The following is a 25,266-nucleotide window of genomic DNA, read 5'->3' as shown; positions in this document are numbered from 1 at the left end:
ATACATTAAAAAACGCCTTTCGACGGATCTCAAAATCTATGCAATAATGTTTATATAGCCATTAGGTTCGGCTAATCGCATCGCATACATGTATGGTTATAGGCCCCGCTCCATAATTTTTCTCCAATTGTGATATCGCGATGCGATTAGTCACAATCGCATATCACGATAGCCTCGGGCCGTTGTAAGCACTCTGTTGTGGTTGCCGATTAGATCTGGACTGTTGATCGGCCAGATCTGACGGTTATTGTGCCTTCACTTGTTTATGCCTCCGATACTCAGTTTTTCACTGTTTTTATGTGGTTTTGGCCTCCCAATAGTGTTTCTCCGCCATTCTAAGGGCTCTTCTCGCGCGATTGTTTTGATCTTTGGCATGATTTTAAGAGATTTTGAAGACTTGGAGAGCATATTTGGATCCATTTGAATCAAGACCTGATGCAATAATAGATGCGAGAGTAATATTTTTGAAGTCCGGCTTAGGGCCAAAGCGGAGCAAGAAGAGACGTGGCCGTCAAAGCTAAAACAGGGGGCATTTCCACTAAAAATAGCAGCATTGCACCTCAGGGGCTAATAGTAGTATTAGTAGAAATATCTTTACTAGATATTTTTATGTCGTAAGGCGTTTCCCTCTCAGAAGAACTCCCCCAGCCACTCTGTACCACTCTGTGTCACATCCATTGTTAGACGATTGAACAATGGTCTACCATCAGCTTTTAAAAAACAATTTTAAAATTAAAACATTATTAAAAAACATAAAAAATTATTAATTATTAATTAATAAACAATAAAAGAACAGTTGAAGGGTAAGGCAGAGCCCCTCTTGTGCGCAAATAGCCGCCTTTGCAACAGGAGGAGGGGCAACTAGAACAAGTAGTCATTCAACAGCCGCCTTTGCAGCAGCAGGAAGCGCAGCTGCAAGGAGTCCTCATTCACCAGCATTGCCCTGCATCCGTACAAGGCAGCCTCTGCATTGAAACAAGCCTGTTATGATGAGGGCCTGGTGGTTATTAGTTAGGGCCATTCTAGGTTTTTTAGAATTTTCTTTAAACAAGTGCATTTGTTTCTGTCTTCCATCTATTCTGTGGTGGGTTCTTTCTTTTGTTTACGATTGGCAATTGTGTTCTTTGACAATTGGCGATATCAGGCGACATCAGGCCAACTTGCTTCTTCCGACAAATTTCTTCATCTTTGTTGTCTTTGTCTTCGCTGTGTGAGGTAAGTCATCTTTTCCCACTGATACCCTATTCTACACATACTTTGCTATAATGTTTTTATACAAGAATTCGTTCCTGGTCAATTTTGTTCTAAAACTTAAGCTTCGCATTGATTGTTGTCTTCATATTCTGTGTTTTATGTTTTAATTTCCAACCACTTTTCCCCAGTGCCAAGCTGGACTTGATGCACCTAGAAATCTTCTAAGTAGTGCCATTCCTTTTTCTCTTTCACCCAACTCGGTATGGCAATGTCGGCACCCTTGTGACCTCAATGAGTTCCATTCTTGGTATATAGGTCATCTTCACCTGATTGATTTTTCTCTCTTGGCATAGGGATGAAATTTTTTTTTAATTCGGATCTATTCCCTGTGATGTTTTGAATGTGCTCTAAGGTAACTGGGTACAACTCTATCTCATTATCGGGTGAACTCGAAGCGTAACCTACTAGTTGAGGAACCCCTCGCCTGCACTGTGCTAAATGGCATGGCGTCGTGAGGCCAGAGCTGACAGAAAACATATAATCACAGTGGGAGTGGTGTTGTAAACCTTTATTGAAGAAAACGGGATGCAGAGCTTTCCCTAGCCGCAGAATGTAGCAAATGCTGGCCAAACCCTTGGGAAAAACCGGGTGGTTACCTCACGAAACCCTAGAACCCAATGAAGTCGTCCGATCAAGACCTCGATGAATTGGCAGTGGAGTTTTGACAGTCGATCAAATGATCGAATCATCCAACCTCTAGAAAGTTTGATTTTGTGACTGACAATGTTGTTAGTCAATGGCCTTCCCAATATCCAAGGCCATGTGGTGGATGGTACATCCACCAGTTGTTTCTCCTAAAATCTACGTTCTCTTACTTATATACTACTGAAGGTTTACTCATCATGCTCTTCTCGAGAGCAGACCATCTAGAGGTTATAAATAAAAGGTGACAAGCCTAGAATTAGTAACGTAGAAAGGTTTTTGAAGAATCTTACGCTCTGGCAAATATCTCTGTTAAAACATGGATAATAATGATCACATCTCTTATGGATAATAATGATCACATCTCTTATGGATAATAATGATCACACCAGTTTAGATTCGCTCGTTTTTTCATCCTTTTTGTATTAATGCTCTGTAGCTTGTGTGGGAACATAACTTCCAGCAGGATTATGCCCTTTTCTCATTTGTCATATCAATCAGTTGCCAACCAGATGTAAATCATAGATAACAAATTTCAATATCATTGAGGCATTATTTTGTTGTTTGAGGGGTTTTATTTCTTCTTTTTCAGTGACACAAAGTTAGATTTACATTAGTTGAGAGGGTTTCATCCACTTCTTTGAGATCAGAAACCTTTGATGTAAGATTAAGTGTTTAAGGTGTAAAATGTGCATTTTGCATAGATTTTCCTTAATAATTCATAAATTAATGAGAGATCATTGGTATACTTCAACTTATGTCCCTGTAATCGAGTTCTTCCGGCATAACTAAATTCTCATACTGGGTGGTATTGGCTGCAATCATTAGTTGATTTCCCAGCGTCCTTCTATAGGTGGAGATGAAATTTGAGCTCATTAAGGAAATTTTGTTTTTGACTATCAACATCATCGATACATACATCCCAAAGAGGGAGGATAATGAGAAATCATTTGCATTTTGTACGGATGGCCACCATGCTTTTGTCAAGCAACTATGAGGTCATTTGTGTTCCTGTGGTCCCATCTTCGTTCTTATTTGTGAGATTGCCTACACTAAAAGATACGTTTTGCAAATGGTAGTAGTGTTTTTCTTTTTCTTTTTTTTTCTCAGCAAACAATCACAATGAGTTACAAAATTACGTTGCTTAAAAGTAAGATAAATGAAAACGCTCTCAAACCTTTAACCTCTTCCAAAACAGAATTTAGAAACACATTGTGAAATCTTGTCCGTCTTTTACCTATCTAATGATAAGCTAAAAATCACAAAACCTTGGTAATCTTCTTCTACAATGCCAACATTTCAAATCATGATTCATATGTATGGTTTAGATGGACTCAAAGGCCATACATGTTGATCAGTCTCCACCCTAGATTGGTGAGCCATTACAATATTGTTAGTCAGTGGCTCCCCCAATATCCAAAGTCATGTGGTGGATGGTACATCCACTAGTTGTTTGTCCTAAAATCTACATTCTCTTACTTATATACTATTGAAGATTTACTCATCATGCACTTCTTGAGAGCAGAGACCATCTAGAGGTTATAAAGAAAAGGTGACAAGCCTAGAATTAGTAATGTAGAAAGGTTTACGAAGAATCTTATGCTCTGGCAAAGTATCTCAGTTAAAACATGGATAATAATGATCACGTCAGTTCAGATCTGCTCATATTTTCATCATTTTTGTACTAATGCTTTGTAGCTTGTTGTGGGAACATAACTTCCAGCAGGATCCAATGACTAAATCAAATAATCATCGTCTTCCTTGAGCTTAATATTGTTGTCTTCCTTGAGCTTAGTATTGTTGTCTATCAGAAGGTTTGCCTATATTTTCCATTCTTCTACGTACTCAACCCCCAATTCAATTTTCTTCCATGATAACCATTGATGGTGCCAAGTAGTGGACCTTGCCCAATTTGCAACCTTTAAAATAACCTTTATTCCTTAACTCCTAAATCCTCTGAAACGAAAGTTTTTGCATACCTTTGTTCCCTACTCAAGGGGTTGAGGCCAATTTGCAGTTTATGCCCTTTTCTCATTTGTCATTTCAATCACTTGTCAACCAGATGTATAGCATAAATAACAAATTTCAATATCATTGAGGCATTATTTTGTTGTTTGAGGGGATTTCTTTGTTCTGATTCAGTGACAGAGTTAGGTGTTTAAGGTGCAAAATATAGATTTGTATCATTAATTCATAAATTAATGACAGATCATTGGTATACTTTAACCTGTGTCCTTGTAACCGAACTCTTCCAGCATAACTAAATTCCCTTACTGGGTGGTATTGGTTGCAATCATTAGTTGATTTCCCAGCTTCCTTTTATAGGTGGAGATGAAATTTGAGCTCATTAAGAAAAGTTTGTTTTTGACTGTCAACATCATTGATACATACATCTCAAAGAGAGAGGATGATGAGAAATCATTTGCATTTTGTACGGATGGCCACCATGATTTTGTCATGCAACTATGAGGTTGTTTGTGTTTCTATGGTCCAATTTTTGTTCTTATTTCTGAGGTTTCCTACACTAAAAGATACGTTTTTCAAATGGTAGTAGTCTTTTTCTTTTGTTTTTTCTCAGCAAACAATAGCAATGAGTTACAAAATTACCTTGCTTAATAGTAAGATAATTGAAAATGCTCTCAAACCTTTAACCTCTTTCAAAACAAAATTTAGAAACACATTGTGATATCTTGTCCATCTTGTAGCTATCTAATGATAAACCTAAAAATCACATAACTTTGGTAATCTTTTTCTACAATGCCAAGAAACCTAAAAATCACATAACTTTGGTAATATTCTTCTACAATGCCAAGATTTCAAATCATGATTCATACATATGGTCTAGATGGACTCAAAGGTCGTGCATGTTGATTAGTCTCCACCCTAGATTGATGAGCACCATGTCTCCTAAATAAAAGGATAGATAATCTGCCATAAATTTAAAAAGGAATGCATATTTAAAACATGGGAAATGCTTACAAGTTTCACTCTGTAGTGAATATCAGTACAAAACCCATTCATGTGAGGCATTTGAAATTTTTTCTATCTAAACTAGATCATATATATTATATCACAGTTGAGCATCAAGAGTTGGCACTTCCCCAAAAGATGGTACTGATAAATTCAGCAATCTCAAATCACCTACTATATCACAATAATTATCATGGTCAAGTCAAACTTTGGGGTATGAGTTTTGTTGTGTGTTGGGCCATCTTTGATCACCGCCAGGTTGTTATTATAATATAGATATTGGAAAAATAATGTTTTTAATTGTCTGAAGTAAATCTCATGGGTTGGAAATGACGAGTATTCCCAAAAGAACAAGTTGGATGGAGGTCCACATGAAATCAAGTAAAAGGCCTTTTAAATAAAAGGTGACAAGCCTATAATTAGTAACGCATAAAGGTTTCTCAAGAATATTATGCTCAGGAAAAGTATCTCGGTTAAAACATGGATAATGATCACATCATTTTAATTTATGTCTTATGGGTAATAATGATCACAGCAGTTTAGGTCCGCACTCAACCCCCAAACCAATTTTCTTCCATAATAACCATTGATTGTGCCAAGTAGTGGACCTTGCCCAATTTGCAACCATTAAAATAACCTTTATTCCTTAACTCCTAAATCCTCTGAAACAGACGTTCGTGCATACATTTGTTCCCTACTCGGGGTTGAGGCCAATTTGCAGTTTATGCCCTTTTCTCATTTATCATATCAATCAGTTGCCAACCAGATGTGAAACATAGATAACAATTTTCAATATCATTGAGGATTTATTTTGTTGCTTGAGGGGATTTATTTTTTCTTTTTCATTGACACAGAGTTAGATGCTACACTAGTTGAGAAGCCTTCATCGACTTCTTTGAGATCAGAAACCTTTGATATAAGAGTCAAATGTTTAAGGTGCAAAATGTGCATTTTGCACAAATTTGTCTTAATAATTCATAAATTAATGAGAGATCATTGGTATACTTTAACCTGTGTCCCTGTAACCAAGCTCTTTCAACATAACTAAATTCCCATACTATATGGTTTTGGTTGCAATCATTAGTTGATTTCTCAGCCTCCTTCTATAGGTGGAGATGAAATTTGAGCTCATTAAGGAAACTTTGTTTTTGACTGTCAACATCATTAATACATATATCTCAAAGAGAGAGGATGATGAGAAATCATTTGCATCTTGTACGGATGGCCACCATGCTTTTGTCATGCAACTGTGAGGTCGTTTGTGTTCTTGTGGTCCCATCTTCGTTCTTATTTGTGAGATTGCCTACACTAAAAGATATGTTTTGTATTATTATTATTATTATGTAAGTTAGACAATGGTCATGTCCAAGAATAACACTCAATAGGATAGAGAATTAAACCTGAAAATTAATTTTTAAATATATTTAATTTAATGATATCTTTTTTTAGGAATGTAAAAATTACTCTGATATTAAGAATGTGTGTTTTTTTTAATTGTGTATTTTTAGTTAATTTTTTCTTATCATATTTTTTAATATACATTTTTTTATTATTTCGAAATTCATTTCTTAATACTTTAGGATCATATTTATATGTTTTCATTAGATATATTTTTTTATATGAGGGTCCTGTTACCCACTAGCGATATGTATTCATAGTTTTCCTATGTTATTATCTCTTACATATTCAAACAATGTGTCCTATTTAAATGTATTTAGATTGCAAATAGCACCTCAATATTTTTAGGCCAATAGGCCTTCTTTTGAATCAATTTAGTAGTCTACACTTTCATTCTCTGATTGACATCTGGCATATGGTTTTCTTTTACATATGGGATATGGTTTTCTCTGACATATGGCTTCATATCTCTCTCCAAAACGGACGATTTCTCCCTCTCAAAAACCTTTCCAGTTTCTGCTGTGAACAACTTGCTTCCACGACCTGCTGCCATAACAATGCTTTTGATTTCTGATGTGCACCACCTACTTCCACGACCTGCGGCAATAACAATGAAATTATGTTGTCATTTGGCCTTACATCTCATTCAGTATTTTTCTATACCCTAATCAGAAGTTGTTCAGTGCTCATTCAGTATTCTGCTGTACCCTGTTCAGAAGTAAGTTCAGTGCTCAAGATCTCACAGACAACCCAAGGAGACTAGAGAAGGAGCGCTAAAGCCCTTTAGGTAGGCCTTAAATGCAAAAATTTATAAGTATCTTATGTTTCAAATGCTTATCCACACCTGATCAACATAGAAAAATAATTACCTACTATCCAAACTAGTGAATACAAACTGAAGTGCATATGATGGTTTTTTTCTTTATCTTATGTACCTGCTCCAAGATTGTATATATGTTGTGTGACAACATTCAAAACATTTGACCCTGTCTCTTGAAGAAGCGCTTGAAACCACTTCAGATCAAAGAATCCATCTGGTGCTACTGTTAATGGTTTCTCATGAGAATGCTTGTATATGTCTTTCAAAATCTTATGAAGCTCAATTACATCAGCAACATATTGTGTAGCACTAACTCTTGCGCCGATGCCACTTCCACTCAACTCATTTCCTGTCCCCAAAATGAAAATATTGGTTGTCAGAATGCTGTACAAATAAACTAGATTAGCAAACCGCCAATACTGAAAGAACTAATGATAGAAGGTCCAGTTAAATGAGATTACCAAATTCCCATGCATATATCTTATAACCATGGTTGACTGTGTACTGAATAAAGTTGCGAGCATTGCTTGAATTCCAAGGACCTCCCCAAAGACCATCCGCAGATATTTGATCCGAGGGTTTCGAACCCGCGACATTGTGTCATTCAAAGCCTCCCCTGCACACCAACTCACTCAGAAACCGTTGATGATGTGGGTGATTGGTTTGAAGAGCCTGTTTAGAGGGTCGAATCTGGGAAACTTGAGGGAAAAGTTATACGCAAGGCTTACGAGAGAAAATCTAAATCAGGACTCTTCTTCATCAGCTGAGTCACCAGATGTCGGTTGGGTGAATGAGCTTGTCAAGTAATTGATTCAGGGTTTTAGGTTTTTCTTCATTCGCAGGTATTGACCCTTTGATGAATTCGTAATTTTATTTTGATTGTTTTTCATATTTGTAGAAGTTGGGGACTTCAGTGGTTTTTACTCGGAGCCATGAGAATAGTGTTGCATGGCCGAGTTCGCCATGGGGAAAAGAATTACTAAACCTGGGGAATGTACAGATGAAGATGGGTTGACCTAATCATAAATTTACAAGTTGATGTTTGCTGAGCTGCAGTGCAAAGTGACAGTGAGTTTTTGTGAGGGCAATGATGTCGGCCCTCTCTATTTTTCCCTGGCCAACAAGTTGCACATATATTTTGGCAGATGGTAGGTTGTTGGTTGGGCAGAGCCTACCTTCTGTTAATTTTTTGGGGATGTAGCTTAACATCCTATGATGCTTTATATATAACAATATTAATAATCGATCGATCGTCATATTAGCCATAATAGTGAATACTTCCACTTTTTCTATTCATGTCTCAGGCTGATACAGTAATGCATTAGTTTTCAGGATTCAAAATTTATCAACAAGTGCTTCACTGAACCTATGAGGCAGAATGTCAGTTGGGCGTAAGTAGGAGTGTTTACCCCCACGATGAACATGTTTAAATCCCATTGAGCATGCCTCACCTGATAAGGGATTGTAACAAAGTAGAGAATATAGTGTTTATGTAGGTATGGTAACCACTTGTTCCCATTGTACACTAAATGGATTCTCATAGTCCTCGAGAGGCAAAAGGTTACCCTGTTTTTGCGGAAAACTTGTTTAGCTTGTCCCATCTGTCCATTGTAAGACAACCTTTTGAGAACCCAAACATCTTAGAAGCATCCCTAGCAAAAGGATGACAGGGTTGTGACAGAGGTCCAACGTCGTATATCAGTTTGTCTTGCAAAGTTCCACCCAACCTGATTTTGAGTGGTGAGAACGCTGCATGCCACCATAATTTCCCATTGTATCAGACTTCTTTCTGGACAATGTTACATATCTTGCACTCTATCTTATTGAAGCTAAAATGTTTTAAAACAGAAAAGCACTTTGTCTCAATGCCACTTTTTCTATTCATGTCTCAGGCTGATACAGTAATGCATTAGTTTTCAGGATTCAAAATTTATCAACAACTGCTTCACTAAACCTATGAGGCAGAATATCAGTTGGGCTGTAGTCTAGTGGTAAGTAGGAGTGTTTACCCCCGCGATGACCAGGTTTAAATCCCATTGAGCATGCCTCACCTGATAAGGGATTGTAACAAAGTAGAGAAGATAATGTTTATGTAGGTATGGTAGCCACTTGTTCCCATTGTACACTAAATGGATTCTCATAGTCCCTGAGAGGAAAAAGGGTTTATAGCAACAAATGCATTCTCAACTTCCAATGTTTAGTTTTATTAATCTCTACTGTGTCCACTTTAAAGTTTGGATGTTTGGAGGTCTCTTTTGACCTTTTAACCTCTGCCACTAAGTACATCCTCCCTTAAACTGTTAGACAAGCCCTTTGTTCTTTCAAAAATAAGTTTCATTATATCTTCACTCTCTTAAAATAGATCTACAGCTTTGTGACAGAGATTAGGGATGGATAAGGGTTGATCAAGAGATTTGATCCTTTTGTCAATGAATACTGACTATAGATGGATATTATATTAGTCCTTATGTCTCCTTGAACAAGGCTTGTATGCCCTCCAAATGCTTTCACTAGGCTTGGTCTTGCTTTGTAACAGAGATTAGGGATGGATAAGGGTTGATCAAGAGATTTGATCCTTTTGTCAATGAATACTAACTATAGATGGATATTATATTAGTCCTTATGTCTCCTTGAACAAGGCTTGTATGCCCTCCAAATGCTTTCACTAGGCTTGGTCTTATTTATGTAATTTTCTACTATTTACTCTGCTTTCTATACAACACCTTTCATACCCCTGCCAAGATTTGTAAGGACCAATTCAGCTAAACGCAACTCATAATAGAAAACTAGAGAATTATTTTAATAGAAGGAACAACCATAATTTTGTCATTCAACATTAACAATGGAAGTTTCAACACTAATAAGCAATAATTTCAGAGTTCAATAACCACAAGAGCAACTATACCAGTGATGCAAAAAAAAAAAAACACTATGGAATATAAGGTAATTCAATAAATGAATAGATATAAAATATGTTGGTATTAGAGGTAGTATGGATGTTGCTCTATCCCACTGCCTTAGAACTCGATCTAAGGCAAAAAACAAATGTATATATATGTTGCTACTCTGCGACAAGACTTTAAGGCGGGTCTCAAGCACTGTCAGATTTCGGTTTCCTTTATGCCCAGAGACAAAATAGGAGTCTCAACTCCCCTTTCTTGGTATCTATAGCCTTTAGTTCAAATATTCTTTAAGATTATATAACCCTTTAAACAAGAAACATGCTCAGGACTTCTTTTTATATAGCTTGCACTTTGAATGCACAAAAGTAAGATATGGATTTCGTTTTTCATAGAGAATTTGCTTCATAACTTTGGAACTTTTGAAAATGGTCTACAAATAGAACTTATGCTCAAAATATTTCTCCAATGAATTCGATCTCTGATTTCCTTAGTGCATAGGTGTAGAGCGAGTATCTTAGATCTCAGAGTTTTGATATCTTGGAGACTATCTTTCTAGGGAAGATATTGGAGTTTTGCACATAAATTCAGGAATTTGGATGGAGGTGGCAGACCTTGTGGGGTCTCTTTTGACCTTTTAACCTCTGCCAATAAGTACATCCTCCCTTAGGCTGGTAGACAAGCCTTTTGTTCTTTCAAAATTGGAGACTATCTTTCTAGGGAAGATATTGGAGTTTTGCACATAAATTCAGGAATTTTGATGGAGGTGGCAGACCTTGTGGGGTCTCTTTTGACCTTTTAACCTCTGCCAATAAGTACATCCTCCCTTAGGCTGGTAGACAAGCCTTTTGTTCTTTCAAAAATAAGGTTCATTATACCTTCACTCTCTTAGAATAGATTTGCAGCTTTGTAACAAAGATTAGGGATGGATAAGGGTGATCAAGAGATTTGATCCTTTTGTCAATGAATACGGACTATAGAATCTAGATGGATATTATATTAGTCCTTATGTCTCCTTGAACAAGGCTTGTATGCCCTCCAAATGATTTTGCTAGGCTTGGTCTACTCATGGGAAATGCTAACTAGCAAAAGACAAATGAAGCCTTTAGTAGTGAGTTCCTTGGTCTCTTTCTCCATGGCATGTGTTGGATAGGTAAATCCCCTCTGCGGACAGAGGCGATCCCACTAGCCTAAAACAGAACTAGCCACAATCAATTCACGCTGCCACGCAAGTTCCTAGTTGTACATTAAAGGTGAATTAAGAAGACCAACCTGGAATCCAACGCTATAGTTGAAGCAGAGTTGGTATTCCCGCTCCCTCGCTCCGGCAGGTCACAATCCTTGCAATCCTTGCAAACGGACACTTGCACATGCAAAGGAAGAAACAGATACAAGCATAAAATCCACCAAGGCACAACTATATTTCAGTCAGAAAGGAAATAAATCAAACATCACTATAATAGACAATGAGATTGGAACTATAATAGCAGTCGTTCATTAATGAATAATAGACAGGAAAAGTTACAACCAAGGTTCTGACGTTGAACCTCTCCTCTGGCTGGGCGAGCAACTATATGTGTCTTGCAATGTACCTCCTCTGCAGCAGCATAACCTCTCTATGCTTCACTATCACTCACGACAAGCGTAACCACAACTAGCATTCCTTCAAAAACTTTAGAACTCAACCACTAGCTTGTCTAATGCATGAGGATAGATATTTATAGATGGACAAGGGAGAAAGATTCGATGAACCAGGACACTCATTGTGGATTGGCATTATCTCTGAAAAGCCACTGTGGATAGATGTCAAGGATAGATGATGACTCTTGACCTCTATCAGATGGATTTTACCCTCAAAAGACTTCGTGATCTGAAAGGAAAAAGCAGATGGGCGTGCGTTTGTCAAAAATCATTACCAAACTGGGCTGGCACGGGTGTTGTTCTGTGACAGAGCGCCAATGGTCGCGCCCTCTTTTGAGGATCTCAGTGATTGGTGCGGGTAAGATACTGTGGACCTGCACCAATGGAAAAAGAGTACTTTCCAGGGATAATTTGCAGAAGGTGTCTTCAGGGAACATGAAGTACATACTCAGGGAAACATAATGCAAGTGTTTTTGGGTTATGTCACTGCTCACAGGTCGCGGAATGCGTCCTCCAATGTATGGAAACAGGGCGATAGGGACGGTGACCAATGGTGACAAATTACTGTGTAACAGATGCCCCCTAAAGCATGAAGTCCGAGAGGGAGAGAGAGGGGTGAAATGCTTTATAGGAACACACAAGAACACACATATAGCTGCCGCCGAGGATCTGCATTGAGAGACACGACTGATAGTTCAATTACATGATGTAAGTGGTATGGTCGCAGCCATCCATAAGAGAGTACATAAATAATCGAGATCCATAGTATGGACGCAGCCATCTAGTTAGGATCAATGACTAGACTCAGGCATGGTCGCAGCCATCCAGTGAATGAGTCATGTATCAAGAATCATGCCTGGATTACAACAGACACAATCCAGGGTCTTGCGCTCCATCTCGGCCCGAACAAGAGTACAAGTTCAAGCATGCGAATATATGAACTGAAGTCGAACATGCATGAACATCGTCTGATTACCAGTCAATAGTGGAAACTGTTAACAGACGCGAGAGGTACCACCAATAATGACAATGGCCCTCAAGGTACTATAGGTACAATCTACGGCGTGCGAATTAATGAGCTGGCGTCGAACACCCGTAGAATCATTCGATCGGAGGTCAATGATGAAAACCTCACGTCGAACGCGAAGAACCTGCCATTGAGGCATGCAGGCTCCAAGGCACTGGAAGGGAGTCTCTAGATCAGCTTCCTGGATAATGAGCTGAAGTCGACAGGAAGTGACCTTGATCGAAGGTGGGCCATAATGTTTCCCACATCATCGACACGAGACAAAGAGATAATGTTGTGAATCAAGATTATGTGAACTATCGGATGGAGGTTGTTTCTTTTCAGAGGTCAACTTCTCTTGAACATATCGGCGGCACATTAATGGAATTGGCAGTATTTGACATCAATGTATCAAAGGTCATGATGACGAGGCAATGAGTAGATGAGAGGTCAAATAGGATTACCCAAATCCACGGAGGCCAGTGAAAAATGAGATGAGATATCCCCACCCAGACACGAAAGCCAACAAGTTCCATGTTCAAGAGCGACATACTGCCGACATGATAATAATTATGGTTCCAAAATTTTCTTTTCCCCCACCATTTCTGGCGAGTACCCCAGTGATTTTTAACAAGCTTGATGGGGATAGCATATGCTTGTGGTGCGTCATTTCGACAAAATCCGATGTCATCAGGTTTTAATGAGTCTGACAAAGGAAGAACTCGGCGTCTTTTCATGTTTAGAGAGTTTGAAAAGACAGCAGAAAAGGAAACTCCAGGGGTGTCCTTTTTCGTAAAGTTGTGTCTCTCGGGCCCGAAAAAGTATAAAATAATGCCCGAAAGAACCGCCCGACCATTACGATCGAGGAGTACTTTTCATAAATAGTAATTTCGACCTGAAAAAGTAAAAAAGCGATCAAAATCACGTCGTTCCGTAACCATTAACGAGTTTGAAACGACAAAAACCCGGTAATCTTTTTATGTTTTAATAGTCGACAAAAAGAACTTAAAACGACTGCCCCTTATTAACGTTTAACGAGTCAAGAGGAGCGACTCGGCAATCTTTTCCTCTTTAAATGGTCAGAAAAGAGCTGAAAGCAGACCTCCATTTTTATTCTCTTTAACGAGTCAAAAAGGAAAAAATACTCGGCAATCTTTTCATATTTTACGAGTCAGAAAAGAGCGTAAAAGCGACTCGTCCTGTAGGAACGAGTGGTATAAAAGGTAGCAACTGGTTCCGATAATGGTGGAGCTACTCAAAACATGTAATGGTCAAGAGGCTGGCTAATAAAACCACTCATCGCTGCGGTTCCTCAGGAAAGGAAAAACAACCAAGTGAAAGCGTATGATCGGCCAAAGAGATGGTGGCGATGGAATGAAACAACCAAGGCTCATCTAGCAGAATTTAGCAGATAAAAGGCAATCACGAGATGTAAATCAGGTATGGGTTCATTTTTACACAAGCTTGAACCATGGAGAACTTTGCTTGGATTTGGTTTCATGTTTACACAAGCTTGAAACGAAAAACTATGCTTGCTATAAATTTGCATGCCCCCAACATGATAATGCAAATCGAGGTATATGCTTGCTATAAATTTGCATGCCCCCAGCATGATAATGCAAATCGAGGTACATGCCCCCCAAGCTTCATGGCATTCACGGAGTGGATGGAATGAAGGTTCACTCTCGAGATCTGTGAAAGACTCGACTTGTATTTTACGAGATCTTAATCAAAAGACTCGATTTGGAAAGGGAGTTGTTTCATTTTTTAATGAGGTTGACACAGTAAAAGAATTATCCTCATAACCCTTGTTTCATTTTTTAATGAGCTTGACACAAGATCAGGAACTATGCTCGGACACCTAGTTTCATTTTTTAAGGAGCTTGACACAGGAAAACGAACTATGCTCCGTCCCGACTTCATCATAATGAATGGGAAGTGGAGGCTCCCAAGAGGGCCGCTCCGGAGGGAAGGCCAACATCTTGGAAATCAGCGCCCAATGCGCCCAGGACACTATGCACGACGGCGGCATCGTTGGTTACAGGCACGGGATGGGTGCCCACATAGTTGACCTGCGGTGGGGCAGATGCAACTGGTGGATGTAAACCAAGAGGGGATGACGACTGCGCAGGGGGGACGCGTGGACGAACGAACGATAATTGATCGATAGTCACAATTCTTCCATCGTGTGGAAAGCAAACCACACGGAAAAGTGAAGAAATAAGGCCCCCATGGCATAAACATAGTCGCGGCCAAGGAGAAGACTGAAATCTAAAGCACCTTGGGTAACCATTACGTCTATATAGACGGTTTTACCTCCCAAAGTAACAGGTAACTTTGGAAGGATCCCTAATGGTTGGCTAGTTCCTCCGTCAAAAGTCGTTAGATTCGATGTGACTGGCACAAGCTGTGGGGAACCCAAAGCTTGCCAAGTAGTGGTAGACATAAGACTAACAGATGCACCTTCATCCAAAACAGTGCCAGGTATTACCTTGTCATAGGCGTGTACCGTGACCCAGAAAGGCACATAGGATGGGAGGCGGAAGGTAGTCAAACGTCTCCAGTCGAAGGAAACGACTGAACTACTTGGTGGGGGAATCGTATGATTGCCCCCCTGCTCTAAAGAGATCGAAGTAGGACTCTCGGAAAGAGCTGGGATAGGAGAGTCATTTCCGGACTCAGGAGAATCTGAGGAGACGAGAAGAACATGGGAATTATGCTCTTCCGAAACAGAGTGATCGGGTGGTGAACTCGAGTCGACACTCTTTCCGACCAATGGTTGGTCTGGAACAGGCTTGGCAGAGCCAGGTTCAGGAAGAGGAGGCTGGACAAGAGAGGAATCTTGGTCGATCTCTTTGTCAGCAGGGGGACGATCTGCAACTGCAGAGAGACGTTGATAACCAACGGGAAGTTGGGGTGAGGGAGCTGTAAGACTTTCCAAGACAATGGAGGCTTTATCCATGAGTGGACAAAGGTGAAGGGGATGATTGCCTTCACAAAGTCTACAAGGGATTCGAATCTTCCCTTTTCCCTTACCACTTACAGGTGATAAGGTAACATCGCCATGATCTCCAGAGGACGATGCAGGGCGATCCGGATCGTGAGACCATACTTCTAGAACCCTGGGAATGCCAGGACAATCGCGAAGAAGATGGTCTTCCTTGCACAATTTACAAGGAAATTTGACCTTCCGCGGAGGAGCACAAGGTGGCTCGACTTGAGTTATACTTTTAACCTCTTGTTTAGGAGACTTCTTCTTCGTCTTCTTCTTCTTCTTCTTAGCCACCTGGTTACTTGAATCCAGACTTTTGCCAGGCGAAGTAGAAGATGAGGACGCAGAAACAGGCGAAGAAGGGGAGAGGTCCACCTTGGAATCAACATGATGTTGTTCGGGCGGAGGAGATGGTGGAACATGAGTCATCACACTCGGGACCACCGAGGTTGAAAACAACCATACGGGCAAACCGATGGTTAACCCAGGCAAAGACAAAGTTGCCATATACTGAGCACCGACATTTCCAAAAGAAGGAAATGGGCTAGGGTTTCCATCCGAGGGAACACCTTGGCTGGTAGACTCAGGAAAGGACGCCATTGAAAACGAGAAAGAACCCTACTCAGACTAACGCAAACAAAGTCTAACCAGGTAATGTTATCGTGGCAAATAAATTTTAAGACACTGAACTTGACCTTTTCATTTTTTAAGAGTCGAGAAAAGGACAAAAAGATGACTCTAGTCTCCTTCGAATATTTAATGAGCACGAAGTGACAAGAAGCTCACTGGTACCCTATGTCACACGGTTCGAGTTCGAGTTCGAGTTCGACAACGATTAAGTTCGATTCGAGTTCGAATTTTCCAATCAGGTTCGAATGAGGTTCGGCATTAGGTTCGACTATACATATTTTTCAATATATATATATATATTAATATATATGACAAAATAATAGAAAATTCAAAATCAATCCATAAACACATGAACACAAATCCTTATTAGTAAACATACATCAATAATGTAATCATTCTAAACATACATGTACCCCTAAACCCCCACAAAGTGTACAATGGGAAATGTGAATTCAGCTAGGTTCTGAGCACCAATTATGGAGATGGCAGAACTATGCAAATGGCAGGTAGGAGGACCATGTAGATGGCAGTGGCACCAGTTTAACCTTTTCAAGACACCGCAGAGTAGGACTATGTAGATGGAAGATGGCACCATTGCTACTTTCTCTGGACACACCAACATATTCATATAATAACTAAGGAAATTTGCTGAGCATAAATCTCTGAATATTTGCTAGCATTACTTCAATTCAGAATTGAAAATTATTCATAATTATTTATGAAGTACATCTTTTGAGTCACATATGAGATACATCTTTTAACTAAGATATGAGTGAATATAATGTCAGAGATGCCAAGGTCAGAGGCCAAATAAGACTTCCAATTTTTTTATTGACTAAACTAGTATGTGATATGCTATCGAAAAAATGAAATAACAAACTAATACTTTGAGTTAATTGTTTTTAATCGCTGTAAACGGCTTATATTTCAAAGCATATCGATTACCATAGTCACGATGTGACAGTGAAAGCAAAACTGCCGTTGCAAGCTGTGCTTGCTTCTGCTGCCTACAAGCTTCGGTTGTCAGGGTGTACTCGAGAGAAAACGCGTTTGTGGCTCAGTTTAAACTTTAATGTCGACGACAACGATTCGGCTAAAAAAATTAAAAAAATGTCGCGTGATGTCATTAACAGTCAATACCATTCACCGACATTTTAAAATCATTGTGATGGACAAGCCAACTAGTCGTCAGAATCTTTCCGTGCTTTCGAAGGCAATGTGACCGTGTTCATGGTGGTGCAAGGAGCCACGATGTTGATTCTGTACCAAAAAAATTCAACGGTTTAAACTTTAATACAACACCCTGCGAACATATTCTTCCAACTCTGAAAGAGATAGCGAGAGGGTATGCGGCCCGCTGTTTTCCTTCGAAAACCGTCCAGGAAAACCCTCCCGAAAACCATCGAACTTCAAAAAATTACATCCGGTTCGTTCAGGTTCGATCCGGTTCGTTCAGGTTCGACCGGTTCGTTCAGGTTCGAATTCGTCTTTAGGTTCGATTTGAGGTTCGGCTTTCAGGTTCGCCGAACCTGAACGAACCTTAATTTTTTTTACAGGTTCGGCGAATTTCGAACCTGAAGGTTCAGGTTCGCCGAACCCTGTGACTTAGCTGGTACCTTTTCTTTGAGAGAGTCCGAAAAGGATCAAAAGTGACTGCTCTGGAGAACTAGGCAAGAGGTTTACCAAACAATCCGTAAAACTGCTTATACACCTTGGCAATCAGATGAAAACCAAGGACTTCCCGTACGGCAGTCAATCTTCCCGAATGCTGTGTTCAGTGCATTACGGTTTGTAAGGCGGCAGACTCGGCTTCCTATGGATAAAAGGTTTTAATTCTATAGGGGTCTCCCAATGTATACGCGACGGTACGTGGGAGCACAATCCGTACTGGCACCTATCGTTTCACCGTGGAGGAATCACCCAACCACTCGATGGTAAGCTACCAGGTTTAAAGACGCCAGAACACGTCTCTAACCTAGACCTCTAGAATGTTTGCGTTAGGTTCCAATGCGTTGTTATGTTCATTCAGTTTATTTTAAAGTTTATCTTCAATTATGTTTCAGTTTTTGGTCCTACCGCATGTGATATCTCAAAGCTTCCTAAATGCAAACTATATGCCAAAACTATATCATTTCATTCAATGAATTCTATCTACAGGAGGGTTGAGATCTTTACACAAACGAAATGATCACTCAGCAAACAACAAAGATCCTAATGCAGCTAATAACAAGAAATGAAAATTTTTCTTTTTCTTTTTAAAAGCAACAAATAACAATAAACGCTAACTAATATGATGCAAAAGATCTTTTGTTTTTCTTTCTTTTAAGATGGTATGATGCATTTAATCAAATCTTAAGAGATATTCACAAGCATGAATAAACAAAGTTCACTCAATGGAGATAGAACCAATTCTGAAATGCCAAAATGGACTGTGCAAGCAAGGAAAAACACAAAGACTTTCAATGAACCATGTGATCCAAGTTCAAATGAAGTCAAGCAAAATTCAAACAAGCTAGAAGTGAATCACTCGAAGCATAGAATACCAAGCTTTAACAACCACCAAACAAATGCAAAAGAGTATCCAAAAAGTTGACTGGGTCAAGAGAAGACCAAAACAGAAACTGGCAAACACCCAAAGTATGCAAATGTAATCTATGCACACTTTTCATTCATATCCTGAAAATGAGAATTCTAATTATGCAAGTGTGATCTATGCAAGAGAATTCTCAAACACACGATGATTCTAATGTAATCTAAGAACCAATCAAGTGCAAACCAAGAAAATGGGTGAGAGTTCCAAAGATCATAAACTAAAAACACTCAAAGGCGATTAACACTCATACGCAAAGGGAAATTTTTTTGCAAAAACAAAAGCAAAAAGATGCAAAATTGTGAAAAGATCGAGACAAACCTCCAAGTAATGATCAAAGGAAATCAAATTAATAATTTGCCAGAAAAAGACTCAAAACCAGTCAAAAAAGACTCTGATACATTTAGATGTTTGAGCAAAACATGAAACCCAAGCTTGGGAGGCTGTAAACAAGCAAAATGAACAAGTTCACAGGGTTGGCGCTACTGTCAGGAAGAAAACGGCGCTAATTGAGCATTGGCGCGAGCTGTACACTGGAAAATGGCGCCAATTGGCGCGACTGTCAGATAAAAAACCGCGCCAACTAAGTTTGCCGGCTTAAAAAATAAATAAAACGACCCAAGGTCGGGCCGACAGTGTTTAAACAGATCAAACGGCAAATAACAATTTCAGAACTGACCCAGAAAGCTCATTCACTCAAACAGGCAAGAGAAAATTAACATGCAAGACAAACTCCAAATAGCTACTCCCCAGTGGAGTCGCCAAATTGTTGGATAGGTAAATCCCCTCTGCAGACAGAGGCGATCCCACTAGCCTAAAACAGAACTAGCCACAATCAATTCACGCTGCCACGCAAGTTCCTAGTTGTACATTAAAGGTGAATTAAGAAGACCAACCTGGAATCCAACGCTATAGTTGAAGCAAAGTTGGTATTCCCGCTCCCTCGCTCCGGCAGGTCACAATCCTTGCAATCCTTGCAAACGGACACCTGCACATGCAAAGGAAGAAACAGATACAAGCATAAAATCCACCAAGGCACAACTATATTTCAGTCAGAAAGGAAATAAATCAAACATCACTATAATAGACAATGAGATTGGAACTATAATAGCAGTCGTTCATTAATGAATAATAGACAGGAAAAGTTACAACCAAGGTTCTGACGTTGAACCTCTCCTCTGGCTGGGCGAGCAACTATATGTGTCTTGCAATGTACCTCCTCTCCGGCAGCATAACCTCTCTATGCTTCACTATCACTCACTAGCATTCCTTCAAAAACTTTAGAACTCAACCACTAGCTTGTCTAATGCATGAGGACAGATATTTATAGATGGACAAGGGAGAAAGATTCGATGAACCAGGACACTCATTGTGGATTGGCATTATCTCTGAAAAGCCACTGTGGATAGATGTCAAGGATAGATGATGACTCTCGACCTCTATCAGATGGATTTTACCCTCAAAAGACTTCGTGATCTGAAAGGAAAAAGCAGATGGGCGTGCGTTTGTCAAAAATCATTACCAAACTGGGCTGGCGCGGGTGTTGTTCTGTGACAGAGAGCCAATGGTCGCGCCCTCTTTTGAGGATCTCAGTGATTGGCGCGGGTAAGATACTGTGGACCTGCGCCAATGGAAAAAGAGTACTTTCCAGGGATAATTTGCAGAAGGTGTCTTCAGGGAACATGAAGTACATACTCAGGGGAACATAATGCAAGTGTTTTTGGGTTATGTCACTGCTCACAGGTCCCGGAATGCGTCCTCCAATGTATGGAAACGGGGCGATAGGGACGGTGACCAATGGTGACAAATTACTGTGTAACAGCATGTAAGGCAAATCGCATATCTGACACATACCCTGCTGCTTCCATCTGCAGTTGCAATTTCTCCAACATGGGATAGATTCTACCAACCAGTGGATGGGATCTGTCTCCTGCCACAAATGTATGCACACTCTTTCTGGTTTGCATCCAGCTACATCGTGGCTCCTTTTTCACCCCTTGTTTTTCATCATTTTCCTCACCTTTACTACATCGTCCCACTTTCCAGCAGTAGCATACATGTTTAAGAGAATTACATATGTTCCAATGTTATATGGTTCCATATCAATCTGGTAAGTTGTTTATTAAGTTCTCTGCCTCATCCATGTTCCCAACATGGGCAAGAAGATCAATCAGGCAGCTATAGTGGTATGTATTTGGTTTAACCTATGTTGGGCACATGCACAAATCATAGTTTTCCATGAGACAACATGTTCAGACAAATTATGAGCACGTTATAAGAGTTTTAGAAACATTGTTATAGTTTTGAGAAGGTTTAGACACATACCTTACATACATAGCATGGAACTTACATAAAGCATTTTTAATTTATGCCAAAACATGTTAAAAATTTATGTGCTAAAAGGTTAGCCCGTCTTTAATAGTGATGTGAATGACAATGTCACCAACTCATGTGGTAAGTTGTTTATTAAGTTCTCTGCCTCATCCATGTTCCCAACATGGGCAAGAAGATCAATCAAACAGGTATAGTGGTCTATATTTGGTTTAACCCTTGTTGGGCAGATGCACAAATCATAGTTGTCCATGAGACACCATGAACAGGTAGATTTTGAGCACGTTATAAGAGTTTTAGAAACATCGTTATAGTTTTCAAAAGGTTTAGACACATACTTTACATACATAGCATGGAATTTACATAAAGCATTTTAATTTATGCAAAAACATGTTAAAATTTTTTGTGCTACAAGGTCAGCTCGTCTTTAATAGTGGTGTGAATGACAATGTCACTCTCATATCCTATGCTTTTATTATTGTTTCACCATCAAAAGTTAGCCTTGTTAGATTACATTCTGCATCCGCATCACATCTTTCTTTATTAGAATTTTGTGCTGAACGGAAGTAGGTCAATTCTAAATTTGTAATTTGTTTAATTCAACTATGTGAAGACTAATTCTAATTGCATGAATTAGATGATTTATTACTATCCTTCCAACTTGGTGAATTTAATGAATTACAGGTATTACTATCACAGGAAAAAGATTTCCCTCTGTTAATATTATGGAGTCAGCCTTGACTACAAACGTCATTCCTCTGTTGCTAAATGGTTCCACTGAGATTCAACCACTACTCCAGATAATCGATATTGGTTCTGTTACCTCATTAAAACCTACATCCTCACACTTCTGCATTATTCTATCTGATGGAACACATCAACACAAGACTTTGGTACCATCTGCATGTAGCCCACAAGTTGCATCTGAAGACATCCAAATTGGCTCAATCATTATGCTTAAAAAGCAACGTGCATGGTGCTTCAAAACTCCTCGTAAGGCCCAACATTTGAATTTACCCTCTTTTATTTTTTGTCTTCTATACTCTTCCTGCATTACAAAAATAAAAAACAAAAATGGAATCTACATTAATTCCTTTCTCATTTGTTTACATAAGGTCCATCCGAGTTGTTGAGCTTGAAGTTGTGATGCGTAAAGCAGCGTTGACCAGGGACTCATCAACACTACTACATGCAAAGGCAGGTACATCCCAATATAACTCTTCATCAACACAAGAGAACTTGCCCTCTGTAGTTACTCCACTAATTACGGGAAACAACTACAACTATTCCATTCAAGGTGCTCAATCCCTACCAAAAGTATTGGTCAATCCAAAGTAGAGCATCTGCAAAAACAACATTGAAGACTTACAACAACATGCGAGGCTCAAGAAAAGTTTTTGTATTTGACCTTATCAATCGTGATAAAGAGGAGATCCACCTTTCTGCATTTGCTGAATTGGCTAAATCTCTTTACAGTCTAATTCAAGTTGGCCAACTATACATTGTTTCAAATGGCACAGTTAAAGAAGCAAACCCAAACTACAACCTCCTAAAGAACAAATGGGAAATTTACTTGTTTGCTGCATCCATTGTCAATCCATGTTTCATAGGTGATCCAACATTTCCTTATTAGAGCTTTCACTTCAAAACTATTGCTGAAATAAAAAATGCAAGTCCAAATGCGAATGTGGATGTCATTGGTGTTTTTACCTCCACCTCCCCTGCATCAACAATTCGACGAAAAGACAAAACTGAAACACTAAGGAAAACACTCATATTAGAAGACAAGTCGGGTTTTAGCATCGATGTAACACTATGGGGAGATCATTGTGACTCTATAGGACAAAACCTTTCCGAATTCTACTCTTTTGACAACCCACCAATCCTTGCAATCAAAGAAGGTCGTGTATCTAAATTTAATGGAACCACAATAGAGACGATATCAACTAGCACTCATCATAAATCCACAAGTTGAAGAAACTCATCAACTGCATGTATGGTTCCATAAAAAAAGGTTATAGCTCTTCTTCTCCATCTTTGAGTAGAAACTATGGTGTTGCTTCAAAACGTGCCCTAGCACAAAATACGATTCATGAAATTGCTTGCATGCAAGCCTCCGAGGAAAAAATATGGGTTTCAGTTCGTGCAACGATAACTTCTCATCACATGGATGGCTTCTATTTTCTTGCATGTCCATTAGATTTCAATGGAAAACAATGCATGAAAAATGTTATGGAGCATTCTAACAATCTTTGGCATTGTACAAAGTGTAACGACGACTTCCTAGAATGTGATTACCGTTACAAACTTAAAATTCAGCTGCATGACCACACCGGGCACCTACAGAATGTCACAGCTTTCAATGACGCAAGAAATGAGCTCATGGGCATCACGACAAAAGACTTGTTCCTTCTTTCTATCGAACCAGCTGATCTTCAAGAAATTTGTGGCCGAATTTCAGGGCGCCGCTTCCTGCTAACACTTTCCATTAAAACATACTACTTCAATGGTGTCGAGTGCTTGCAACCAATACTGATTAATTTAGAAGAAATTCAATATGCCTCTACATGCAAAGAAGCCCTCAATGACATTCAAGCAATGTCCACTTCAAAATGACCTGTTGTTCGTCGCCTTTGAATTTTTTTTTAGGGTTTCTTCAAACGCTATTGTTTGTACATAAATTGACATTTCTGCATAGCTCATTATTCCATATTGTTGTAAATTACGCCCATGTTGTTGTGCTGCACACTTTCACTGAAAATACTCTTTTTCAGTTATTCCAAAATATGTATGTTTACCCCTTTGCATTTTACATAATATAGATATCAACATTTGTAAAAACTTTAATTCATTTTTTTCCCTTCGTTGTTTATATGGCTATACATTGATTTCTTGCTTGCTAATCTATTCATGCTATTGTTCAATATTGTTGAAAAAAAAACGAAGAAGAAGAAAGCAAAAACTTGGTTATCTTGCTCTTCTCCTCTCAATAATAGATGCCATAATAACGTATATTTTTGTAATACTCTTAATTACTACTTTCACCATATGTATGTTTACCCTTTCAAATTTTACATAACCTATATATCAAGCTTTGCAACAATGTCAAATCATTCTTACTCCCTCATTTACGTGTCTATGAATTGCATGTTTGTCCTTTTACCTATTCTTCCTATACTTCAACGATGTTCAAATAAAAAAAATGGAATTCTAAAACTTGTAATACATTCTCTATACATGCAAAACTCGTTTATGATTCACTCTAAGTTGGTTATGTATCCAAACTAACGATAATTATTTGTACTTGTTTAGATATGCCAAACAACAATCAAAATGCAGATAAAAACGAACGGCGACGTCTTCTTTATGCACAACACAAAGATACAATAAATGCATGTCGGCAACTTCTTTATAAAAACCACAACAACCCTACTACTTCCACTACATCCCTTCCCACCTCAAGTGCTCTCCCAACTATGCAAACCAACCCACCTCACCTTCATCAAATCCAATATAACCCTCCCCTTAATGATGAACATCATCGCTTTCGACAAAGGATCGATAAACTTTCTACCATGCATGTTTGCACAATATGCAAAGAATCATACCCAGGAATGAAAACAAGACTTTTACACGGTAGCCTTTCTTGTTTTCGTTGTGCATCATCTAAATCTACCAATCATTTTTCTCATGTGAATAACATGGATCTTGGTGAACAACCATATGTACTTAAACATTTAACACAAGTTGGACCTTGGTGAACAACCATATGTCCTTCAACATTTAACATAAGTTGAGGAAATGCTCATTGCATGTGTGAACCCCATTCTACAAGTCACTCATGCCCATGGTGGTCAATACAAATATAGTGGCCATACAATTAGCTTCCCTCAAGACATCACTACTATTGCCAAATACTTACCCCGAATGATTTCTGACTTAGACATCCTCATTGTGAAAAGGCACAATCCATCTGAAAAGGCTTATGAATTCTTTGTTTGCAAATCACGTGTCCTTGCAGCACTTGAATAAAAAATAAAAAATGACCCTTACTACAATGATGTCCAATTCAACTCATCTGCAATTTCTGCT

General features: G+C 39.0%; 1 protein-coding gene across 6 annotated transcripts in view; it reads left to right on the top strand.

The window, feature by feature from the left end:
• LOC149216751 (uncharacterized) overlaps nt 1-25,266 on the top strand; it is a 261,615-nt gene that overhangs the window by 224,444 nt on the left and 11,905 nt on the right. The gene's annotated exons all lie outside the window — the stretch shown is intronic.

This window comes from Pinus tabuliformis, chromosome 1_1 (assembly GCF_031772625.1).
Source record: "Pinus tabuliformis cultivar Carrire ecotype Pingquan chromosome 1_1, CPIR1, whole genome shotgun sequence".
NCBI lineage: Eukaryota > Viridiplantae > Streptophyta > Pinopsida > Pinales > Pinaceae > Pinus > Pinus tabuliformis.
The sequence above is the reverse complement of the archived record's forward strand: the minus strand, read 5'-3'. Positions and strand labels throughout refer to the sequence as shown.